Consider the following 19,567-nt stretch of genomic DNA (forward strand, 5'->3'; position numbering starts at 1 on the left):
TAACCAACCAGATATTCTATTTTCTCTGCTGAAGAGATCTAGTGTCCTCCGAGTATTAGAATTATCACTTTAATTCAGTTCTTGTTCTTTGATGAAAATGAAAGATATGAATATAACAGCTTATAAATCATAATAGTGGAATGGAACACAAGTTTGTCAAATCACTGCTCTAATATCTAAAAGCATGTCTTGCAGAGCTTTAAGTGTTTCAATTTAGATAAGAACATGTTTTGGTGGTTTTGATAACTTTTCCAGTCTGCTCATTTTAAAAGATTGCTACTTCCAAGGTCCACTTTAATGAGATTCTTGTCTAGTAATTGTAAGAATCTTAGTACTTTGGTGAGAGAGAAAAATAAAATAAAATCTGAGCTTACTTTCAGTATCAAATGTGAATGACTAGCTCTTTGAAGTATCTCTTATTATCTTTAAAACTTTCTTTATGAATGTGTGTACTAGTATCTAGTGTAGTTCATATCATATCTTCCTTCCTCAATAGCTTTGTAGTTGTGAATTAAAATATACTACTGTTGGGCACACAGGAAAACTCAAGTTGTATGGAACCTAATGTTTTGCATGATGTTAACAATTAACATGGCGGCATTCGAGGAGGTTGCTATATTGTTAATTCTGAGATCACGGCAGAAAAAGCGTTAGTAGGCGCCATCATTGTTTGATAATTTTCTCTGTTGGATAAGCTCGCTGACTATACACCACAAAAAACACTTTGAGCAAGCCCTACACTCCCCATACCATTTTGTGCATAATGCATCGTATGGATGCATAGCGTTAATTTCTGAGGACGTGCACAACAAATGGTCCAAACGGGCAGAGGATATGCGAGGCAGCAATGATGCATGTGCAGATGCGTAGGTAAAAGCACTTACATCACCAGCAGATAGAAAGAATAACAACGAAAATGAAATCACAGAAGACACACATTGTGTGTTCAGACAGACTAGGAAGAGAACTTTAGAAGCAGATCTTCAACTCACATCTTTTACATTGACTTGTATGCCTGCTGTTCATATCTGAAAACACAGTCAGACAGCTATAGTTACAGCAAGCTTGGTTGGCAAACTTATCGCAGGAAAACAAAATCATAAAGCAGCTACAGTAAAAAATTTTTTATCTACAGACAATGCTCTGACAAGAGCATTTGGGGAGTAGGTATGCTCAGTAAAGTATTTGCTGACAAACACTGGATAACAAACTGCCATGGAGCTGTACCAGTAGCTTTTGCTACTGATGGTCAACTGAAAGCAACTGCTAGTGGCAGAAAAGAAGCGGTTCAAACATTTGAAAACTTAAGATCAATTATGAACGTGAAACAATTGAGATGAGCGATAGTGCCTTTAAATACAAAAGGCCTTTCACTTGAACAGCAATTTGCAGAAGGGACCAAATCAATTGAAAACAGCGGCAGAGCTGTCAAGAATTAGCAGTGCTGTCTCCATGGTAACTGCTGAGTGGAGCCGGCAGTGTTTTCACCGACCAAAGACCTGCCTTTGACATCATGCCCTATGTAGTTAACCCTTGATCTTAGAAAACACACACAGTATATAATCACACACACCCACACACACTAGTGAGCCCACAGTCCGTGCGCCTTCACACTGTGGAGGCTGAGTTGAGCTGGAGTTGACTGTGAGCCATCATTAAGCCTCTGAAATGTAGCATGCAGCACTAGTATCCCCCAAGGCCCTGACTGAGGTTAACCAGGCTTCACACTCAGCCTTCCACTCACAGAGATGAGTAAAAGAAAACTCTAGTGGTGCTGGAACACATACTTTAACCAAATTAAAAGTGGAGTGGGAAAAGTCCCTCTTCAGGAGATTTCCAGAGAAGAGAAATTGAGATTTGTCTTGTTAGTGCCATTGAAATGCACACACATATAAGCCAAATACTACTCACTCTTTACCTGTTCTCACTGAGGATTTTCTCACTCTTACACATTTAGAGGTTGTTGGGGAAAAACCAAGCGTGCACAGCGGGAGCTGTTTTGAAGGCTCAATGTGTCTCTGTGCATATCTTCCTCTCCGAAAAGACTTTTATCCTGGGCTGCAGCGGCTGAGTGATGAGAGAAAGGTTACTTCCAGCCTTTTGTTCTAGCTGAGCTCATTGGCTAAAAGTGGCGTGTAAATTCAGAGTGGATTAGCATATATTAGCATGTGGTTAGAGACTTGACCAAGGATTGGAGAGGGAGAGGGTTCCAACTTTGTATAAAAGGTGATATAAGCCAACAGTGTGTATTTCTACACTGCTGCTGTCCTCTCTGATGTCAGGAATCCAGAGTGACATTTAAAATATTAAGCCGACTAAATATGATTGGATTTTTTTTTAAAGTCCCATATTGTAAAAAGTAAGATGTCCATGAATTTTTTTTTTTATAAAGCAGGTCAAGCTTTATAAATCAAGTATTAAACACTCAATCCAAAGAGAAATGCTCACATACTCATATTCAGAAACTGAGCCTTAATTAGCCATCAGGACTTCTGTAAACTTTGTGGTGTCACAACTATAAAAGGGTAAAAAGGGTTGCTACAGTACTGTCATTATTTGGCTGAAATGAGGATAAAGCGATGCCAAGAGCTCAGATATGATTTGTTTAACCTTGTCTTGGAGGAGGGCCTAAAGAGACAGATCCTAAAACAGAGCGTTTTCAGACAGGGGTGAATATGGGTATATTCAGACAGACAGCATAAGAAACATAATGTGTTTATTGAACATTAAAACATGTAAACATGTTCTAGTAGAAATCCCCAATACAAGTAAGAACATGAAAATGAGCACTAAAAAGTCCCCTTTAAGATAGGTGAGCTATTAAAGTATTTGTTTGATGTCGAGGCATCAAGAGCAAAAGTAAACTGCTCCAGTTGTGACAATGAATAATTATTTATTTTTGCTTCAGTCGTCTACTAATTTATAATAATGGTATATAACATGAAGAAGCACAAGGGACTGAACAGATTGCGTTGTCATGGTAATCAGATTTCACTGTTGTCTTCCAGCTGTCGCTGTATTCATGTGTTGTTGTGAAGAATGTGGTTAGTGCCACGTTAGATTTCCATGTGTTATACTTCATCCGCTTCAGAGTAAACTTTGTTCAAAATTAGATGGAGATTAAAAGTTTCATACTTCGATATACTGTCAGTAGCTGCCATACAACTACGTTTGGGTATGCATGGGTATTTGTGTGTTTCAAAACCATTGTAAAGTTGCTAAAAAAAAGCGTATACAGAAAATGACTGTGAACTGCGCACCCCTGCAACAAGCAAAGCCTCTAAGCCAGTTCTAAAAATCAGCAACATCGACAACCTTTTCTCGCAGTTGTAGTAGCATCACCCCCATTATGTCTCTCTCTCTCTCTCTCTCTCTCTCTCTCTCTCTCTCTCTCTCTCTCTCTCTCACACACACACACACACACACACATCATCTCTCACATATTTAGACACGCTGTCAGGGAAAATTTTAGTCAAACTCCATCTTCGTGTCAACACTATTAGGTGTTAGAGGGCTGACCCATTAATGTCTCACTACTGCAGTGAAAGCTATGGCGGACTTTGCTGTATTATACTGTGGGCACGGAAGTGACAGCAGGCGGTGATTGTGAGCTGCCAGTCAGGCCAGCTGCTGTTTTGGGCTAATCCACAGGGAATTCCACTGGAGTACAATTTAGCTAAGGAACTAGAGTCAAGCAACTCACATGCCTCAGACTCCTGGCATCCCCCAAGGTATTCTTTAGGAGAATAGTGTACAGTATCAGCAGAGTTTCTCAAAGGATGATGAGAACAGAACTTGCTTTCTGTCCATCTCATTTTCTCCAATTGGTAATCTGCATTCAGGGGAGGGTCAGCCAGAAAGAGCATACCCCAACCCCAGACAGCTGTATGGACAGGCAGTGTGTAAAATCCATCACAGGCAACACGTTTCTGTTAAATTGCAGTGACATGATTTTAGCAGGTTTTTTTTTTACTAGTACAGTGAACATCACAGTAAACAAAGAGGAGAGGAGAGGAGAGGAGAGGAGAGGAGATGAAAGGAGAGGAGAGGAGAGGAGAGGAAAGGAAAGGAGAGGAGAGGAGAGGTTATTTATTATACATTAATCTACCACATGCTATTACTGTAACAGTTATTATAATGATCATAAACTCTGATCCACATGCAGTGGAGAGACTTAGGCTGCGGTTAACAAACTCCATATACCACCCTACTATGCTCCCCACAAAATACTTAATTTGTTGAACCACACACACACACACACACACACACACACACACACACACACACACACACACACACACACACACACACACACACACACACACACACACACACACACAGCTTTTATGCGATGAGCATCCATCATTGGCAGTTTTATCACAACTGAGCAGTCCAGACATCCAGGGAGGAGAAGGGGGTTAAAGCTAGAGTAAGTCCATTGTGCAGACTGGTCAGAAGAATGGGTCATGGAGGGTGCATTAGTACATGAGTATTAGTGAAGCACTTGAATGCTGTAAACCAGAAAGCAGGTAAAAATGATTAAAAAATGTTGGTGTTGGTGATACAATTTATAGTACATCTGTCATTCAACAGGCCTTCATGTGGCAAAAATACCCAAGTAAATGTCATGGCCAAGCCACAAGGCTTAGCAAACACACACACACACACACACACGCACACACACACACACACACACACACACACATTTATAAATGGGAGTAAATTATCTATGGGCGGGTAATATTCAGTCGACAACTTTATCACTGCACAACCTCTGAGGATGGTCTTATAATTCAGGAAAAGAGCCAAGACACCAAAAATTCCCACAACGCCTTCTTATTAAAGGATATAACTCAAAAGTCTCATAAAAGCAGTGGACATCATTCAGCATGGTTGTGGACACACACACACACACACACACACATACACACACACACACACACACACACACACACACACACACACACACACACACACACACACACACACACACACACACACACACACACACACACAAACAAACACAAATATCTACAGCAGTTATGTTTTCAAGAATTATGAGATTATCAAAGGTTTTGAGGTCAAGGTGGGAAAAGTTACATTTTGGTTCAGCATAATGGTGCTAAATCAAGCATCATCACCGGGTTCAACAAGCACACAGCTTCCAGTCTCTGTGTTTGTCTCAAGTGAGTCATGATAGCAGCCTTGGCCTAATGCATAAAATGTAAAATGTTAATGTGTTGTGAGAACTTTTTCCCCCCAGAGTGCAACCACAGTATTTTATTTAGACCTAGCTGTGTGCGAGTGAGCCTGCCGTGTGTGTGCAATTGCTTCACTCAGCCATCAGCATTTGTTTCCACAAGTCATCTGTTGACCTTAGATAGCCAACTCTTTATTGTCTTAGCATTTTAGCACCCGGTTATCAGCCACAATTTTGAAAGGATTTTAAAAGGTCTGTTTCAACATTAAAAAGATTTATTAAAACAAATACATTAGGCTTCCTTCCACCAGAGAAAAAAAAACAAAACAAGAAAACACCTACAAATGAAAGGAACTGAACCCTGGCCACATCTACACATTATTCACAGATGGAGACATGCTAAAGATGCACACATTCATTTTGTCAGTTCCGATCCAATTCAGATACCTAAATACCCTGATATCTTCCTGATAATAGAGCTCTTTTTGCATGAAATTTGCGTTGCATTGCAATTTTGCCTTAAATGGAAATATATTCCAGAGCAATTTATTTGAAGTGTAGGTTAAGTAGGCTTCACTTAGTTCATTGTGGGAGTGCAAATTGATATGGCAAGCTCTGTACATACGACTTACTTGTAGAATTGTGGGACAAAAGTATGGGGACTACTGATACCTCTGTTGACCTGTTTGATCACTAATTCATTAATTTGTGTTGCAGCATTTAGTCTACATATTTAAATATTGTATTGCATTGCATATGTATAGAAAAACATCAGAATATGATATATGAAATCTGGATCAGTACGTGGATCGGTGATATCAGTCCGATATTTGAGTGGTCTCCAACATGCAATACAGTCAATATTATAAAAATATTAATTTAGGTATAAGCTGCAGATATTAAAGGGGACATACATCCATTTTAAAAATCCATACTTGTTATTCCTATGGTTTAAGGCAGTCCAAAAACATCAATAAACATAAACAACTCTAAAAAAATCTCAAAAAGTAGAGTGCTTAATCTCAAATTTGTATTGTTATAATCAAGTATAGCGTTCATTGACATGAATTGGGAAAGATGTTATAAATGACACCCTGGGGATTGTTCTGAGTAAGTGGGTACATTTTCTGTTTCAGAACTGAGAACACTGCAATATAATAAAGCTCATTTTGGCATAAAAAAGAAAACAAACATCCGTCATTCATTGTTTATAGAGCAGCTCCAGACTTTATACGTCATGACATCATAAGATTAACACTTAATTATCTAGTTTCTGGTTTTTTAGAGTAGCTCTTGTTTAGGTGACATTCATTTTTAAAGAACATTACTATTTAATTGATTTGATCAATAACAGATGACGGCAGGATGGGATTGAGGAACCGATAAAAACAACATTGTTCCCATGCATATGTCAACCATCTGTTTAGATCTTCCTGCATCTGATGATTCTATCCCCTTCAGGGTTAGAGAAGTTCAAACAGCATGCCAACTCAGGCATGTCATCATTCAATAAAAGTCCTGTTTTTGGTCTGCTTAAGTTTTCTGTAAGGAAATCGACACTTTATTGTCCTTTAATTGATCTAATTTGATCAGTGCTTGTTTCCGCCTGAAGAAAGATTTATAGAATCTGCACTAACCGAAGGCTCAACTATGTACTTTTTCAAGGTTATTTTTAGAAATCTCACCAACATGGATTCAGGTTTGACGTGGATTTCATAGGAACTGACACGGAGGTAAATTATCAAACTAAGCTTCTGGCTTTGTTTACAGTCATTAGCTGTTTTCACATATGAACCTCAGACAAGTTTCTTTTTCCCACATGCAGCACACAGCAAGTGACTCTCTGTGTCAGACATGTTTTCACTCACTGGAAATACTCCTTTTGATTTAAATGAGGAGGTATGGTAGGGCGTGCAGTGCACTGATTACAGCGCTTCGATGGACCGGTTCTTAATTTGGTCATAAACAACAACGTCTCTTGCGGATCTTTGAATTTGTCTGCTGACTTTGGCATTGGTCCTTACCTACAGAAGTTACCAATTTTGTAGTTTCTCCCTTTAGACATTTTCATTGACGTCTTTGTGTAAATCACCCTTCCTCGTTTCTGTCGACGTTTATTTTCTTCTGCGGTTGGCCGACACATGATAGCAACATCATCAACACCCATTTGCATCCTTTGGATATACACAGGAGAATGAGCGGCTATATTCACACACAAGCCCATTCTGAGATTATCCCTTCTTTGTACTAGGGAACTGGTAGGGTATGGTGAATCGGATATTTCTGTTATCACATACAGCCCACGCCAGTAATTTCTAGATCATTTCAGGTTTACAGTGCATGTGTGAAAGGGGCTATAATGAACTCTCTCCACTGTCAGAAAGTTGGTTGTGCACTGCTGAGTCACAGCACTGGGACACATATGAAGTACAGCAGAAGGTAAAATATGTATGTAAGTAGTCTGTGGCAGACAGACCACATTTGACAGGAAGTATTCAAACAGCATCTGGCCCTGAGGCTGATGGCAAAGAAAGGTAACAAACTGTACTCTTCGCCTGCCCTGAGCGTCAGTTATCTGTGTGAGAATTGACTTGATAATTTTAAAGATTTTGCCAGTTTCTTCCATCTGTTCATTTTGCAACAAAGGCAGCACATAATTTACAATGGCTCTTCATTTTACACACACACAAAGACGCAATAGACTATATCTGTATAAAATATGATGTATTTTTAGGACCGAATTTTTTTTTTCCCAATTACTGAATTTCATGGCGAAACAAATAAGTATTACTAAAAGAGATTGAAGATCAGTCCGAAATGAGGTTTTCTGTAGCAGTATTTTTTTTAATTTAATTCTATACATGCGTGATCAGCTCATGACCCCTAGATTCTACAGTAAGCCTAGCAAACCCTTGTGAGAGACCCAAACCCCAGTCTGGGAACCATCCGCATAGGGAACATGAAAGTTGGACCTCTGCAGAAAGCAATATGATCTAATGAGTCATCTTTCCCTTTCACATTTGGAGAAAATCAAATGCCTGCAATTTAGAATAACAGCTGCCAATTATATGGTGTCATATAACAGTCAAGGACGACATTGCACAGGGGGCTCGCTTTGTCGCAAACAGTCCACCCTTAATAATGTATTCAAGAGGTAAAATACACACATACACAAATGCACAGTTAAAAGTAACTGACAAGGGCCTCATGACCACTATGAAGGGACATGTCTTCAGTGGGCTCCCAAATAACCAGATACAATTATGCACCTTTGTGGGATGCCTTGGGGTAAAAATTATAATGATGTTTAGATGTATAATGTTTTCACCTACTTGTCTACCTAAAGTAATTTGAGGTTTTTGATCATGAAAAATGGTCCAATACATAAAGGTCTTTTGAGGAACTGTATCAAAGCAACACTGTTTTGAAATAAAGGATACAGCGAAACTTTTTGCAGATGTCTGAGGTAGGTGAGAGTGAGGTGAGACTTTCAAGTGCTTTGTATACTGTATATACTTTACATCAGTTCTAAAAGAAGTCTTCAGAGATAATTGAGTGCTTCCAGTCCGTCTGAATGACTAACTGCGGCAAGCTTCATTAGCCATATTACCACTGACAGATGTATATGAGTCGGCACATCTAAGTGACAATTCAACCATATACAGAACATGTGTGAGAGCATTTAGGAGGACATTTTGCATCTAAGCATGTGTGAAACACACACTTATAGGCTGCTAGAAAATCATCGGCTTGTGCCTTAGTGACTTCTGAAATGTGTGTTCAAGAAAGTGGGATGGTATTGATTACAGAGCTAGAAGGCTGTTCTGGTTGCACATGTGAGGATGTTGCTAGGATAAGGAAAATGCCCTTTGCTTTCTTTGAGTCACTGTCAGCCGGTGCTTTAGGTTTAGGTGGTGCTGTAAAATCTTGATGCTGGGAAGAGGCTGTGTAGGAAGCAGGAATCTATGTTGTGCTATTGAACATCCTTATAATTACAGTCTGATTGTTATGTGTAGGTTTGAGCACACGTTTAACAGTACATGTGTCTTTCTGAAGCCTCTTAACAATTTCCAGTACATGATGTTCTTTATGAACTCCGCTGTTCTCCATGTCGTGCTAGTTTTATTCTCATTATCAATCACGATGCTGCGGGCTCACACAGAAGAGAAGAGGGTGATGAAAGCCAAAGAAAGATGAGGTGGTGATGAAAAGAAGAGCGTAAAGAGGAGAAAATTATCACCCTTCTCATCAACCTTCTGCCATTTTTTACTCCAGGATACACATACAAAAATACATACAACCACTCTCTACTAATAACAATCTGGACAAAGGAAGCATTGTGGGGTATGATGGATCCAAGCAGGATGTGAGGCACTGTTGGATAGGAAATCAGAATGTCAATTTGGTTGCAGGAGTAATAATTTTTCATACACAAGACACAGACTATTTGTTTTGGTTTAGAATTTGATAGAATAGCCGCTGTGTCTATACCACTGCTGTCCTAGCATGCTTTTTCAAATAACCAAGGAAACAAAAACAAAAAACTTTATATTTTGAAAAAAAACAGTCAGCAAAATTAGAGAACAGTCACCATTGTGTCAGAAGAGAAGAGTTAAACAATGTTTTCTTAGGGCTTTAGGATTAACGAATGAATAGGAAGTGTAGGGGTCTTTGCTTCGAATGACTTCAGCACATCTGTGCCCACAGGACATCACTAGTTTCTCCCACTACTCTGGTTTGATCTTGGTCCATTCCTCTACACTTCCTATTAATTTACAAATCCTAGAGCCCTGAGGAAACATTGTTTAAATCTTCTCTTCTGACACAATGGTCACTGCTCTCTAATTTTACTCACTGTTTTTTTTTCAGCAGTGATATAGCCACAGCTGATATTCTATCAAATTCTGAACAATGAAAAATAACAATATTTCAGAATAAATCAAGTATTAATATTTCGTTCTCCATTTTTGCTCTCCCGTGTATTGTACATAATAATGATGTACCAACACATGCAGTAATCACTCTTAGATACATACTAGGGGCTAGAATGCAGAGATTTGACCACCCACTGAAGCAAGAAAGGGGAGAGGAGACAAGAATGACCTTTTTAATAACAAGAGAAATGGAAGACTTGGCAGATAGTGTGTGCGTGCATGTGTGTAAGTGTCTGTCTATGTGTGCGACTGGGTTTGTTTTGTGAGTGAGGCCTCTTACCATCAGTTAGCCGCCTGGTGCTGACAGTGCTCTACAGCTGAGCCACAGCAGAGCGATCTGGGACCTGCTTTGACATTTTCAACTTGATTCATTAATTTATGGTTGGCAGCCCTGGTGACATGCCATTTTTAACGAGCTATACGCCCTGGCTGCGCTGTGCAGCCACTTGAAATGCACGGTTTGTGTTTTATAAACTCATTCACAAAGGCATGAAGTGTATGCTCATCCAGTCCATGATGCCAAAATTTACCATAAACTCTCATCCTCTTTTCATCCCTCTTCATAGGAGATTACTTATGTTGAGACCCTGTTATTGAGACGCTCAGACAATCTTTTTAAATCTTAAATGAAAAAATAAATCCCTCTGCATATGAATGTGATTGAGACAAGCGTGTGATTCCTGTGGTGGTAATATTCTTCCGGAAGCCGTGTTGGTGCTAAATCCAGATTTGTCCCAGGGGCTCCTCTTGCTAAGCTGTTGGAGTGAGGCTGGTGGGGTGTGTTGGTGTTGGGGTGGGAGTGGCGACGAAGGGGGGGGGATCTTGAGGATAACTCATGATGCTGCTCTGTTCACAATAGCATGAAGACAGTGATTTACAGGAGAGGCAGCTCATTTTCAGGCTGATGACATAGTAGTTACACTGTGTCACGCTTTCTTTTCAATCTTACCCTGTTTGCTAGAAACTAAGGGCCTACTCACACTGTCCATTTCCATCTGGGCCAAGTGTGAGCGTGCCCTTATTTGCAAAAGCAAATGCGTTTTGAAAGAAATGTGATGCCATCATGAATGCGTCTATTAATATACTGAGGAAATGTTGTTAATTAACACATCTGGTTATATGCAAAAATGTTGAACCTGAAAAGAGAAAAAAGGTAAAATGTTCAATGACAATGTATTTCATTTGTTTTCCACAAAAATTGCTGGTCTCAGGCACTCACAGCACTTGGTTAAGGTTGGGAAAGATAATCACTATGGTTAAATACAGGAAAAGTCTGCAGTGAGTTGAGACATGAGAGACAATGTGGTTCCTAACCTCAAAGTTACAATCTTGAAGATCTATGTTTCCTCATCTTTGGCGACACCTATGGTGATGAGCAGTAATTGCATGTATGTTTTTGGATCTTAACTTGGTCAGTGTCTTTGGATTTGCACTTGTTACAGATACAATACATACAAATACACCAGGCCTCACCACACTGCAGACTGTATGGTGGGTAGCTACTATGGTAGAGGGCCAATCACACGTGGCATTAAATTGAAGAATGCTTTTGGTACATATAGTCGTTTTTTTTCTAGATCTGAGTACAAAAAGGATCAAATGCAGGTGATGTTTGACTGATTGTTAAGGGTTAATTTGGTCAATGTCTTAAAGATATTGAATACCAATACCCAGTCCTATATTACACTGCATTAGTTTAAGCTAGATGTACTTGACCTGGTAACTTAATGTGTGTAAACATAATTTCAAGGAGGCAAGGTTGTTTCAATCCTAACATCTCTGCAAAGAGGGCAAAGAGAGTTATATTACGTAATCCAAGACACCCCAAGAACTGTTCGCTACAGTTATTCATTGTGAAAGTCTTCAAATATACGTATCTGGTGAAGTCACTGGTATATCCATTACTTAGTATTCATAAGTCTTTTCTGAAGCTATCTCAATTTGGGTGCATTATGTGCTTCTCAATTTGTTATGTGCATGTATCATTGTGATGATAGGAGGACACCTATAGCCTCTCTGCCCCGCTGTGGCACACACATGCAGTCTTTTCTGTGTGGTGCTCAACAGCGTTTTGAATCCAAAAGTGATTCTGTAGACAGGAGTCATAAATCTATGTCCCCTGGGTCCACATCAAAGAGAGATATATAACCACAGACCATTACATTATATGTGTGCTTCTGTGTGTATCTGTGTGTGTTTTTGTACAGTATAAGCAAGAAAATGTGTTTGTGCATGTGTTAGTTTGTATATGTGTATAACTGGTTGGAAAAATTACAGCTCAGTTTTATCTCTATATGCTCTCACTTATCCAGACAGCTCCATAATAATAACGAAGGCAAGTTCTCACTGACTGAGTGGGTCCCATCTCCATTCTAGCCGCAGGAGGCTGTCCAGCTTCTCCTGTGATTGTTGGAAAGACAGGCAATGATGATTACATAAATTATAGTGTGTGTATGAGAATATTGGACACACTTCTATGAGTTACAAAGTTGGAGACATGCATTTGTTCATGTATGCATAAATACGCAGAATTAAACTCATCTTCTAGTCAGGTGAAAGATTTTATTTACCATCTCTATACAGACTAATGCACATCCTCCATTCTCATTCATTCCCTTTTACTTGGTTGGCTAATTGACTAAGAGGATAGACATGATGTAGCCAAATGTCACCTCAGCGCTACTTCCAATCTCATCAAATGAAGGAGGTAATTTAGCAATGCTCTCTCCACCATTAGCCAGTTAACTCGTTGGTTGTCAGTCATCAAGACATTACCGTCCAGCAGAACGCAGTCCATAAGGGTGACAGCCATCAGTGACATGTATATGGCTCTGAGATACAAAGTGGTTACAGTGCTAATAACAGCTTTCAGCTATAAATGTACGTGTTTATGCATCACAGTTTCAGGACCATGGATAGAGCTCTTTGGTAAATGGTAAATGGACTTGTGCTTACATAGCGCCTTTCTAGTTTTCTGACTACTCAAGGCACCCTTTCACACGGACATTCATACTGATGGCAGTGGACCTCTACATACCATCTAATCTAACTATTCGCAGCACATTAACACCTGCAGCACAAGGAGCAATTCGGGGTTCAGTGTCTTGCCCAACGACATGTCGACGTGAAGACTGAATGAGCCGGGGAACGAACCACCGATCTTTGTCCCTGTTGTCTTTACAATAGAGATAAAAACAGATTTGCAAAGACTACCCAGGACCATGAGAATGGTGTTTTAAAAGATTAGGTATGTAAAATATAAAAGTTGAATCAAACTCTAAACTTCCTTTAATGCTTACCGGTTGCTATGATAAATTCACAGTATGATGTGTACACCATTTATTCTATCAGTTCAGCATCATGTCATAATGTCATCCTGCTACTTTATTCAAACAGAAATGCTGTTTTTAGTCTTTTCTTAGACTTTTCCATTTATCGTGACTGATGTTAGGCTACTGTAAATATTTTTCACATTAAAAGTATTCCTGCCCCTCTGTTTGGTGAAAAATCTCATTGACAGTAACTGCTGAGTAAAATAGATACTCAGAGATAGCCGGGGAACCGAATAAATCTGCAGCGCTGATGTTTTATTTGCCCCTCACATTCACACAGTTTTCTAGCTGAACAGAACCAGTCACAACCGTTTATCTCATATGGTGTAGGGTTTTTACAATGACTGACAGTGGAACGTCACAGTCCAGTCTTTAGGTCGGTCCAGCGCAATGCACCAGGCTCATGAAACTCTGATCAAACCGTCAAACTAAGCGAGTATGTTTTAGTATTGCCTACTGAGGCACAATGGAGTGGCTGTGTGCACATCCAACCTGTTTTTGGGCTAGGTTCAGGACACAAATGTGTAGACTGTAGGAGAAATTGGTGTCCGCACACTTTATTTCAGCTCCCAATACTTTATTGACTATAGGTGTTGCGCCCAATGCACTTAAACGCACAAATGTAAGAATTTCAGCCACCCACACACCAGTCGAAATATATCAGTATACTATGACCAGTACAGTTTGAACAGAACCTAATAAATAGTAGGGATGGGCACAAGAAGTTAATTCCAAGATTCAGAGATCACATCAATTACTTGAGGACCAATAGAGTACTCGTTTTTTCCAATTCTATTTTTAGAACACAATGTATCTTCCTGCAGGAATAATTTTCACAGCCGCAACTTCAAAACATTGTTTCCTTCCAAAAACGTAATTTAGTTCGCGTTTGCATTGTTAGTCATCAATCCTGTTGTTGAGAAAAGGCGCTCTACTGGCACATAGGTAGCAGGTATCAGCAGGTGCTGCTTTGCCAGAATGCTCAATTTTTTAACCAGTGCCTGTTGGACTTCTACCCCTCCAGTGGGGTTTTCTGAAGACGAATGCAGGGCTCACTGAAACAAGCTTCCAGCTCGTTGACATCCATATTTTCGAACAAATCCTGCCTGAAGAGGGTCTCTTGTGCCTCTGTGCTTGAACCGTTGCAGCCCTGAATGTCACTGCTTTCCCCCTCCATATAGTCTGGGCCTTGCACAGTAACCCACTCTGGTAGTTCACACAACTTCTCTCGGATGGTGAGGCGAAGAGCCAGCTCCAAAAATCGAAGGTGTTTTTGTCTTTTGTCACTAGCAAACAAAAAAAGTGGCATTGTTCACCAATCAAGTTAATTTAAAACGAGGACTACCTGAGGAATTGATCACTCCCTCATCCCTAACAAATGTGTGCAGTATTATGGGTCTGATTCTGTATATCAAAAGATTCAAAATAAAATAAAATTCAACTTTAACAAATTTATCCTTCACTTACTATTGACAGCAATGAGTAAGCCTTTATTATTGAGTTCTCTGTTCTCCCATTTTTCTTTCTGACAACTCTAACTCTATAATCATTTACTTTCATCTTCATCTCGCCAAATTGAAGTGAGCGAAGGTGTCAGTCAGAGGAGTTCTTCAATAACGTTGTCGAAGTCGAGTTCACCATCTAATCATCCTGATCTAATTTTGATGTGTTTGCCATCTCCATCTCTATCTTTAACCAGACCTCCAGGCCACTGGCACAGTCTGCACAGGAAACTGAGCAGGGAACAGAGAAATCAAGGTCCTTCCATTCGCTCCCCATATGTCTCGATGGCAGCGGGTGGGAGATATTTTCATAATCTGAGCCTTTTTCATTATTGTGCAAGCTGGAGGTGAGGGAGAATTTCTGCCCTTTCGATCACATAATCAGATTGATTATGGCAGGTGAATGAGATTTAAGAATCATCCTGCTGATAGACACACACGCAAACACTGATGCGTTCGCAGTCAAGGACATGTGTACATACTTCATGAAGCCTTATCGAAAGCAGTGGTTGAACACAAGTAAGTACATTCATTCAATTAATGTACTTTAGCACTATTTTGAGGTACTTGTACTTGACTTGACTATTCCATTTTCTACTACTTTTCCACAACAAGTCAGAGGGAAATTTATACTTTTTACTCCTCTACATAAATTACACAAATTGATTTTAATTTGCAAAATAATGTTTAATAACACTAAACCTAATTAACAAATAAATTATGATTTATTAGTTGGCAGGCTAAAGATAAGACTTGGGGGGGAATTCACAGGCTACCCAGCAGTATATTAAGTAATTCTAATTAGCCCCACCCTTTTCTGCATGGTTAAAGCGATAGTTCTGATTTTTTGAAGTGAGGTCTAGAGTCAGTGTATTACCTACAGTATATGTCGGCATGACCCAAGTTTGGAGGAGCAGGCAGTAGTACCCAGCAACTCTCATTTTTGATTCTGTAAGTATATTTTGACGCAGGAATTTGACTTTACCTCCAATTAAACGTACACGCAAACCCGAAGACGTGGACATGTTTTCCATGTACACACACCTATGGAATTAACAAACACAATAAATAATAAAGCAGTAAAAGAATAGAGAACAAGACAAAAATGTCTAGCTCCTTAAAGTATTCTGCAGAACTACTGCTACTGCTACTACTGGGGCTAGCAGGGGGATGCCTGGCAATAGTTACAGTATGAACACAAAAACACACTAAGTGAAGGACACACACAGACAAAAAACATGTGTGCACACACAAGCAAAAAAGCCTTAATAGGCAGACCTCCTGTACGATGAAAAGCAGCAGGAAAAAAAGAAGGAGACAGCTTATATCTGGCTCACAGTAGCTATGCAAGATCTAGATTTGATGGCTAAGGTTACAGGTAGCTGTACTTTCTGTCAACCCGTATTTGAAAAATGGTAAAAAGTTTGATAAGGGAAAGAGCAGAGAGAGAGAGGTGAAAAGTGGAAGGAGGAGAGTTCTTTTCAGGTCAGCTCTCAGTTGCCAGCAGGTTCCTGCATTAATTAGACAGGGCTGTGTATGTGAACGAGCTAAAAAGAGAAAGAGAGACAGAGAGAGAGTGTGTGTTATTGCATGTGTGGATATTAATGCAAGTGTTTATGCTAGCATGCCAATGTGTGTAGTTAATTGGACAAGGTAGCAATGTATGCACAGAGCAAAATGAGGCCCTCTCCTCCTCCCAAAACTCTCTGCCAGACGATTGTCATAAATCCAGATAAGGGTTTACTTGGCAACAGCAATTGACCTTTTCCTTCATTTAGTCCACACTATATCACAGCTGAATACTGAGAGGAACTCAGAGGCTACCACATAGCAAGACAGAAGGCAGATGGAATGAATGGAATGGATAGATAGATAGATAGATAGATAGATAGATAGATAGATAGATAGATAGATAGATAGATAGATAGATAGATAGATAGATAGATAGATAGATAGATAGATAGATAGATAGATAGAAAGATAGATAGATAGATAGATAGATAGATAGATAGATAGATAGATAGATAGATAGATAGATAGATAGATAGATAGATAGATAGATAGATAGATAGATCGATCGATGGCTGTGGCTCAGGTAGAGTGGGTCATCAAGTAAAAAAAAAAATCACAGTAAAAAGGTAGAGCAACATGGCTTTTTCACAGATCTTCTGCCTCATTTTGCTGTTGCCTCGTGTGAATGTGTATGGCTGCCTAAGTTTGAGGTGGTGGTCGAAGGGGCAGCTGTGACTACTATCGTAGTTTACCACCACCATGTATGTCTGTGTGAATGAATGGAACCTGGACTCTGTAAAGTGCCATGAGTACTGAGAAAGGCGCTATATAAATCCAATCCATTTGTTAATAGGTTTTTGATAAGATAACTGAAATAAGGTCTGTGGTAAACACAGGCTCAAGGTACGCTTTGTCCTACAACATAGAAAATGGCAGTAAATACCCTATTCGTGGCTAAATGAGAATGCAATCATCATCACGCTGATGAAAAATCAGTTGGAAGCTGGTGGTGGTGCGACCGTGGTGTAGTTCCTTTATAGTCCAGCCATAGCTTTTTACTCCTAGTGATTGCATTTACGCTTCAAAAATCATAAAAATGAGGATCATTTGTAAAGATTATCTTGCATCATAAACGTCTGTTTGCCACAGAGCTTATTCTCTGCATTAATTAATAAATTAGTTCGTCACATTTGAAGAACAGGGCGATGGTGTTTACGGTACCCCCAACAACCAGCTGAAAACACAGCCCCCATGTTAGCATGGTTTGTTTGTCTTTTACTTGCAACACGTTCTGGCACACTAAACTGCAAGAATATATCAAAGAAAGTGGGGAGAAAAGTAGAGGAAAATTGGTACCCATGCTATTGACATGCAATTTACAAGCACTTATCTCTCGGCACATTGGGAACCCAGTTGTTTGAGATGTTTACAAAGATATGCATGAGCAAAACACCAGCTGGCAGTGTAGCAAGTACTGAAAGTAGACAATCATATATTTTCATTTCCTCCTCTAAACATACAAATGAGTGAGCACTATGTTACAGAATAAAGCATGGATGCTGTGCACAGTAACAAAGTATGATATCACAAATCAGGGACTTTTCTATGTGAAAATCGTTTGTAAACTCAGGCAAACAACTCAACTTTGCTTTGTTGGTGGGGCCATTATCTCGCTCACACATACAGAGAGCGAGTATGAATGTGTACAGACAGAAGGAGAGGAAGTATTGATCTAGTCACGGAGATGGAGTTGTGTTTACCTTCACAGGAACTAATGCAGATATGCATATACACTGAAGATGTACAGAGACAAGAGGACCACATACCCCCCCCCCATACACACACACACACACGTACACTCCCAGCATCCAATACTTAGAAAGAGAGAGAGAGAGAGAGAGAGAGAGAGAGAGAGAGAGAGAGAGAGAGAGAGAGAGAGAGGGACAGAGAGAGAGAGAGAAAGAGAGAGAGAGAGAGAGAGACAGAGAGAGAGAGAGAGAGAGAGACAGAGAGACAGAGAGAGAGAGAGCGTGCTGGCAGGAAGCATCTGGCACCAGTTTCTTGCCCAGCCTCAAATTAATCTGATTTTATGGCACCTCATTACACTACCTATCATTGATAATCAAAACCAGGGTGATGGGTTACGAATGCACACAGCACACAAGCACATATGAACACATGCAGGCGCGGTAGTAAAGGTATACAGAGATGGATCATCGAAGGAGAAAACAGGAACAAGATTTCAAAAGAAAATGAACCACCTGTATTTCCTCAATGTTTGCAACATCATTAATCTAAGTAATTTACACTTGCCAGCTCCTCATAGAAAGTGTGGCCATGTTTGAGTGAATGTGTGCGTGTGTGTGTGTGTGTCTGTGTGTGTGTGTGTGTGTGTGTGTGTGTGTGTGTGTGTGTGTGTGTGTGTGTGTGTGTGTGTGTGCGTCCGGTCCCAGACACCGCTGCCATTACCGAGTCCCATCAGTGCTTGAATGCCTCCCAATATTCCATCCAGATTCTGCATCGTAATGATATTCAAAACATGCATTATTCCATCTATCTGCTCTCCGAGGATCATCTCTCTCTCCTGCAAACACACACACACACACACACACACACACATACACACACACACACACACACACACACACACACACACACACACACACACACACACACACACACACACACACACATACACACACATACCACACTCACACTTACATTTAACTCATAGCAGTAAATACGATGGGATTGAGACATTAGTTAGAGTTATGGGGCACCTGGCCACTGCAGCAAAAATGTTATAAGGCCTATAGGCTGATGATACCACTGTCTCCCTATATGTGATACAGTCCTGGACACACACACACAGACACAAACACACATACACACAAATAGAACCATTAGCCTTTGCTGCATCACCTCACTAAGCAAAGAGCGGAAACGAATGGCAGACCATTAGAGTTTCATTACGGGGAGTTGGCTCGTGTGGAAGGTGGAATAGAGTGAAAGGGGAGGGAGGGGGAGAGAGAAGAAGTGAGACAGACAGACAGACAGACAGAAAGAAAGTAGGAAAGACAGAAAGAA

This window comes from Echiichthys vipera (assembly GCF_963691815.1).
Source record: "Echiichthys vipera genome assembly, chromosome: 9".
Lineage (NCBI taxonomy): Eukaryota > Metazoa > Chordata > Actinopteri > Perciformes > Trachinidae > Echiichthys > Echiichthys vipera.